The sequence below is a fragment of the Mauremys mutica genome, chromosome 12 (genome assembly GCF_020497125.1).
Source record: "Mauremys mutica isolate MM-2020 ecotype Southern chromosome 12, ASM2049712v1, whole genome shotgun sequence".
NCBI classification, from domain to species: domain Eukaryota; kingdom Metazoa; phylum Chordata; order Testudines; family Geoemydidae; genus Mauremys; species Mauremys mutica.
This window is the reverse complement of record NC_059083.1, coordinates 32,746,548-32,754,134: the sequence shown is the minus strand read 5'-3', so window position 1 is coordinate 32,754,134 and position 7,587 is coordinate 32,746,548.

Here is a 7,587-nt window from a genome sequence, read left to right as displayed (position 1 = left end):
CTGTATATAAAAAGACTTAACACATTTCATTAGTGCCTGACAATACTTAAGCATTATGTCATCTATCAAATGAATGTCCATCTGAGCTAGGGTCAATGGGGGTGCAGTTGGTAGTCGCATTGGGCGTCCTGTCAAAATCTCATGAGGGCTGAGTTCAGTCTTTCGACTGGGAATGGCTCTCATACTCATCAGTGCCAAAGGAAGGGCATCTGGCCACTTTAAGTTTGTTTCAGCACAAATCTTGGCCAGTTTATTTTTTAAAATCCCGTTCTGGCATTCCACTGTCCCAGCAGATTGTGGGTGATGAGGGCAGTGAAGGTTGTGTTGGATCTGCAAAGCTGCACATAACTCCTTTACAATCTGTCCAGTAAAGTGAGTTCCACGATCACTGTTGATACTCACAGGGATGCCAAAACGTGGTACAAAATCCTTAAGCAGAAGTTTCACAACAGTCCTGGCATCTGCTTTCCTGCAGGGAAAAGCTTCAACCCAATTGGTAAATACATCAACTAAAAGTAATACATATTCATAACCACAACATTTAGACATTTGAATAAAATCAATATGAATATTTACAAAAGGTCCCCAAGGAGGAGGGTGGGCTGCCTGCTTAGCTTTAACAGCTTTACCAATGTTGTGTTGTTGACAAATCACACAGTGTTGACAGTAGGAATGTGCTACAGAAGGGAAACTGGGTGCAAACCAATCTCGGGTAACTGCAGCAACCATCCCCCCTTTGCTCACGTGTGCCATTCCATGGTATATGCGAGCAAGATAGGGCAGTAACATCTTCGGTGCCACCAGGCGACCATCCGGGGCACGCCAAAGATGATCAGAATGTAAAATGCATCCAGCAGCACCCCAAGAGTGTTTCTCAGTTCTCGATGCTGCCTCCTGGATCTTTGCCAGATCCTCAAGGGAGGCCAGTGAAGGCTGCTCTATCAGTACACAAGAATGTTCAGCCTGAGGTGCGGAAAGGGCCGCTGCTTTGGCTGCAGAGTCTGCCAGAGCATTTCCACGGGTAACTTCATCATGAGGGGTCTTGTGAGCAGTACATTTAACAACAGCAATAGCTTTAGGCAACAAAAGAGCATTCAAAAGAGCAGATACATAAAAACCATTCTTAATAGGAGAACCAGTGGATGTAAGGAAGCCTCTGTATTTCCAAAGCAACCCAAAATCATGTATTACTCCAAAAGCATAACGAGAATCCGTATAGATAGTAACCGTCTGATCTTTAGCCAGAACACAAGCTCGAGTCAAAGCCACAAGTTCAGCTACTTGAGAGGAAAACACTGAAGAAAGGAAAGCACTTTCAACAACAGCACAAGTAGTACATACAGCATAACCAGCAACTAATTTACCCTTAGAATCTCGCAAGCACGAGCCATCCACAAAGTAAAGGAGATCAGGATTTTGCAAAGGCACATCCAGTAAATCATCCCTAGGACGAGTAAGAACAGATTTTACAAACACACAATCATGTGGTTCTCCGTCTTCAGGCCCAGGCAACAAAGAGGCTGGATTAAGAACAGGGCAATGAGCCAAAGTAATATGAGATGAAGATAGCAAAATGAGCTCATATTTTGTAAGACGAGAAATGGATAAATGCTGTGTCTTAGATTTTAACAACAGCGCAGCCACAGCATGAGGAACAACCACAATCAAAGGGGAGCCTAATACAATAGATTCAGATACCTGAACAGAAAGGGCTGCTGCAGCCACAGCCCGTAAACAAGGGGGAAATCCTAGTGCCACAGCGTCCAGGGCAGTACTGTAATAAGCAATGGGATGGTGTTTGTCTCCGTGCTTTTGCGTTAGTACAGCCAAAGCAAACCCATTACGCTCATGACAGAAAAGAGTAAATGGTTTAGAATAATCAGGAAGTCCCAGGGCCGGTGCACTAGATAGTCTCTGTTTAATAGCAACAAAAGCGCTCTCAGCCTCCGGGGGCCAAGGAAGTGGCTCAGGGGTACCTGACTTAGTCAGATCCTGTAAGGGTTTAATCACTGTTGCATAACCTAAAATCCACTGTCTGCAGTGTCCAGTCATGCTCAGAAAAGTACGCATTTGAGAAATAGTACCAGGCCTAGGCATATTTAAAATAGCTGAAATATGAGAGTTTGATAAATGACGCTTGCCATGAGAAATATCATGACCAAGATAATGAACCTTGGGTTGACACAGTTGGAGTTTTTCCTGGGATGCTTTGTGACCTTTGGCAGCTAAAGCAGTTAAAAGTGTCAGAGTATCAGTTTTACAAGATTCAAAAGAGAAAGATGCCAGCAAAAGGTCATCCACATACTGTATAAGCACTGATTTTCCGGGGAAAACCACATCATCCAGATCCTTCTTCAGGATCTGAGAAAACAGGGATGGAGACTCAGTATACCCTTGGGGTAACCCGGTCCAGGTATACTGACATCCTTTATAAGTAAAGGCAAACAAATACTGACTATCTGGGTGAATTGGAATAGAAAAAAAAGCTGAACACAAATCCACAACAGTAAAATAAGTAGCTGACGGTGGAATACAAGAAAGGATTGTAGCTGGATTTGGAACCACAGGAAAAGAAGGCAAAACCACAGCATTAATCGCGCGGAGGTCTTGAACAAACCGATAGGTGTTCCTTCCTGGCTTCTTTACAGGAAAGATAGGAGTATTACAAAAACTAATCATGGGAACAATAATACCCTGTTGTAATAAAGACTCTATGACAGGAGCTATTCCTTCCACTGCTTCAGGACGCAGGGGGTATTGTGGAATCCTTGGCAAAGTTTTAGCAGGGTCAACAAGAATTTTAACCAACTCGGCTGTCCTAATCTGTCCCACTTCATTTGCATGACGAGACCAGAGATGGGGGGGGGGGGGCACTTGTGACAACAAATGTACAAGGTCAGGGCTGAGAGGTGTTGCATCGCAGACGAGCATGGACAGAGTCCAACAGTCAATGTAATTGTGAGCAGGATCCTTTATTTCTCTCCAGCATACATCTTTATACTATTAAGCCAGGCAATCAAGCAATTGCTAATTGGTTAACAAGGTACACACAAGCACAGCTGTGACTTCATAGGGTAATTGTCATCTTGTACCACTTTCTAATTTATTATCCTGTTTACTGCCAACTTGCAGATAAGAACCGGCAAAAGGCCAGCACTTCACACACAGTTCACAGCCTGATTAGCTCGTCCCAGAAGTCTAAACAACTCAGCTTCTCACATTTCATTCCCACATCTCCCCCCTCTACTCAAAATCAAAAGAAAAGAAAAAAAAGTAAAGGCATTAGCAAAACATTCCCAGCTAGGCCACCTGGCATTTGCCTCCCTCTGGGCTAGCTCTCAACTTCCTCATAACAACTTTATTTAGCCTCTTTGGCCTCTCTGTTCTTGTAACCACGCTGCTATAACTTTCCACCAAGGCTACTTAGAAGACAATGCAAAAGGCATACAAAACAGGGCAAGCAAATAATAAAACAAAAGGCCAAGTATACAATAAATTATAATCCCAAACACTTTGTATTCTAAATTAAACAAAACCAAACCAAATAGTATTTCCTTGTTCTTAGGGCTCATCTATAACCATGCAATTCTTAACATACAACACCAACAACACCAAACAAAACATAAACAAATAAATGGTGTAAATTCTGCAGGGTTCCCCCCTTCTCTATTGCATACCAACTTGTAGCAAATTTCTGTTACCAAAATCATCCCTCATGTGTCAGGTGATCAAACTGACACTGAGGGAGGGGGGGTCCTAGAAAAAACACAACATAAACCACATAAAAATCTTAACAACACCACAACAATTCTGGCCAGAAAACACACACCACAAACAAACATAAAACATAAAACACAAATTTTACTCTGTAATAACTGCATGGTACATTAAATACTATACAGCTAACATCAATTATCTATAATAGCTAAAAAACAAAAACAAATATACCCCTACTGGGCAAGCAATCATTACTTAAAATACACAAATACCCTTATTTTTTTTTTCAGGCAAAACAGGGGAATCACTTCAGCAATTAAATCATTTACAGTAATACAATTGCATCCTGGCTTACTTCTGGATTCAAAGCTATTCACAGCTTAAGGGTTCTTACTATTAACTTCTACTTTTAAACACTAAAAAAAAAACACATCACCACTTATATGCCCTTAGCCTAATACAATTACAATTACATAGCACTATATACATTCTTCAGCTAATACAACAAAATTATTCACAGCCAAACAATTACAAACTAATATCTTTGCCTAAATTTATCTACAAACATTTCAAAACACCAAAAACTTTACTCTTTAGCATCTTTACAAAATTCAACTGCTATTCCCTCTAGCAATCACAGAGTTAACTTTTTACTCTGCCTTAAATTACTCGCTTGTTCTCCAACAACCACCTGTCTCAACTAAATCACCATTCCAAGTATCCCCCTGAATATTTGAAATTCCCAAGCTTTTGTCTGTAGCCTGGCCGCCTGGGCCCGATCCTTTTTTCCTCTTCAGATTCTCTGTCTGTTGCCTACCCGCCTGGGCCCGATCCTTTTTTCCTCTTCAGATTCTCTGTCTGTTGCCTACCCGCCTGGGCCCGATCCTTTTTTCCTCTTGCTAAACCGTTCCTTACATGAACACCAACTTATCCCACTATCAATTTAGGTAGGAGGGTGTACTTCTTAACTAGCCCCCACCCTTCTAGTCTCTACTGCGAGCAATTATCTGTACTTTCCCACCGTGGGGGCTACATTTTTATGCATAACTTTAATTACAACATCTGCATTCAACCTATCTATTATAATATTGGCTACATCTAATATCAAGCAATCTACAACAACCAATAATCAGCACATAACACAAAATTATCAAAAATCTAATAAGGCTAACAAAGGCACTTTACATAAAGGTACTTCGGATTACATAAATTCAAAGCCATTCTCCCAAATTACCTAAATTTATGCCTAAATAACCCACAACTCCCCCCTTAAGAATACTCAACAAACCTTTTGGCTGAGTTTTCTCAAACTTTAAAAACAAAAAACAATTAAACTCTAAAAAACTGGGGTTAGTAATGGGGGCGTAATATCATTACAATCCAATTAGGGAGGGCAATACATGCTAAAATTTTATCCAAAACACAGGGCGCAGCCTGTAGAATAAACCCCAAAATCCAATCAATACCACATTTTTTAGCAGGAGTCCCAAATTTCTTCCTGCCAGTGTACAATTCTTCGTTTCTTCACCAGGGTCAGTTCTCAATGTCTTTTTAGTCAGGAATTTCTGGACTTTGGCAATATCAACAACGTGAGTGTTTTTTCTTCTTTTCCACCACCGTCGTGGTTCAGCTTCTACGGGGGAAATAATCAGGACGTGGGGGCTGCAGCGGACGAGGGAGAGATTAGCCAGCACGTTACCTTGTCCTTTTTTCCTGCTGTTTAAAAGCACAATGGAACTAAAAAATAATTAGGCCAATCATCAGTAGGAAAATTCTCCTGATGTGAAGGGGTCTTTTGCAATAAAAAGCATGGGTCCAGGCAGTCAGTCTCCTGATTCCAAGGAGTGGTGGGGAGGGCTGCTAGGATCTTTGGGCAGCTCTTCCATACCTGTGAGAAGGGACAGCCAACACATTCCGTTAGTGCCTGGCAGGGTTTTTTCAGCTCTCATTAGCTTTTTGGGCGATTTTTCAGCTCTCATTAGTCTTAGCTGTGAGCAATATGTCCTTGACCGGGGCCAGAAAAGAATGAGCTGTCTCCGGTTAGCCCATCCTGTTCCTTTTCTTTCCCTGCTTGGCTTCTTTTATACTGTAAATCCTGTGTCAGAACACCCAGCTGTTGCTGCTCATACCGGAGAAGCATAACGGTTTTCCCGGCACTGTCCCAGGCTTAGACCAGCCAGCGTAGGACGCCTTCTTCGGGCTCCTGCCAAAACAACTTACTTGCTTGTAGGTCCGAGCGACCTCCGGGGCCACAGCACGAGCCTCTGCCTGCGCCATGCACTCCAAAGTTTTCCCGTCCAGGGCTCGCTTCCAGCGGAGCCCCTCCTCGTCGAGTGCCCGAAGGGCGGTCCGGAGCCTCTCCAGCTCCCCCTCTTTCCACAATGATGCTGGAAGACCTTGCATTTGATCTAACTTATTATTAATGGCGTGCAGCTGTTGACCCCGGCGCTCCATTTTCTTATAAAAGGCATTAAACTGGGTAAACTGAATAGGCGTAGTCAAATTGGAATAGACCTGTGACGGCACGTGTCTCACCCGAGCCTCCTTTATTTCCCCGCATTCGTGACACCCCCAGGTCCCGTGGGCACGGCATGGCTTGGGAGGGGGTGCATACGGCAAAGCTGTTTTCCTAGGCTCGGGCGTATCGGGGGGTAGCGGGACCGTAGCAGAATTAGTTATATCGGGGCCGAGGGCCACATTGGAGGGTAATGGAACCATAACAGGGGCAACATTATCCAGGTCAGAAGCCAAAGGTATCACCGTGTCCTCGCCACCAAAAAACTCCCTGGCTCCAACCGGCAACACAGAAGGCATTTCGGGCGTTGGGCGGAAAAGCTTGGAAAGGGCCGCCTGCACTCCTGCCTCGGCCGCAAGAGTTTTTACTATCTTCTTTGTCTTATTCCATACTGGACTCAGGGAAAAGGCTTCCTCATCGCCCTGAGCCACCGACTTCCAAAGCTTGGAGCCTAGCCACTCCCACACAGTTCTATTAAAAATTGTACTCGGCTTAACAAAAAGTTCCCTTCTCTGTCCCCACCGCAGCAGATGGGATAACGTATCAGAGGGGAGCTTTTCTCCCTGCCGCTTCATAATGTGCAATAAAGGCTTCTGTGTTATCTTTTCTTCCGCTGATGCAGCGGTTCCCATGTTAGCTGCTCACCTCTGGGCTCGGGTGCGCCTCCCTGTACAGACGCCCTGCGGCTGGCCGCTCGACACTGAGCTCAGGTGCGCCCTTCTTTTCGGACGCCCTGCGGCCACCGCTCAACACTGAGCTCAGGTGCGCCCTTCTTTTTGGACGCCCTGCGGCTCCTAGCCGCTCGACACTGAGCTCAGGTGCGTCTCCTTTTCTTCCTGCCGGGTCAGGCCACCAACACTATCCTCATTCAATTCGCATCACGTCGGGGTCACCATTTGTTGCATCGCAGACGAGCATGGACAGAGTCCAACAGTCAATGTAATTGTGAGCAGGATCCTTTATTTCTCTCCAGCATACATCTTTATACTATTAAGCCAGGCAATCAAGCAATTGCTAATTGGTTAACAAGGTACACACAAGCACAGCTGTGACTTCATAGGGTAATTGTCATCTTGTACCACTTTCTAATTTATTATCCTGTTTACTGCCAACTTGCAGATAAGAACCGGCAAAAGGCCAGCACTTCACACACAGTTCACAGCCTGATTAGCTCGTCCCAGAAGTCTAAACAACTCAGCTTCTCACATTTCATTCCCACAGAGAGGTGTCTTGGATGTAGTTGGCTCTGGTATATGGAGTGTGGCCAACACCAGGTTAGTATTCTCATCAGGAACTTGTAAGTATACGCCATCTGGTGTACAATAAATGGTACAACCTAATTTACACAACAGATC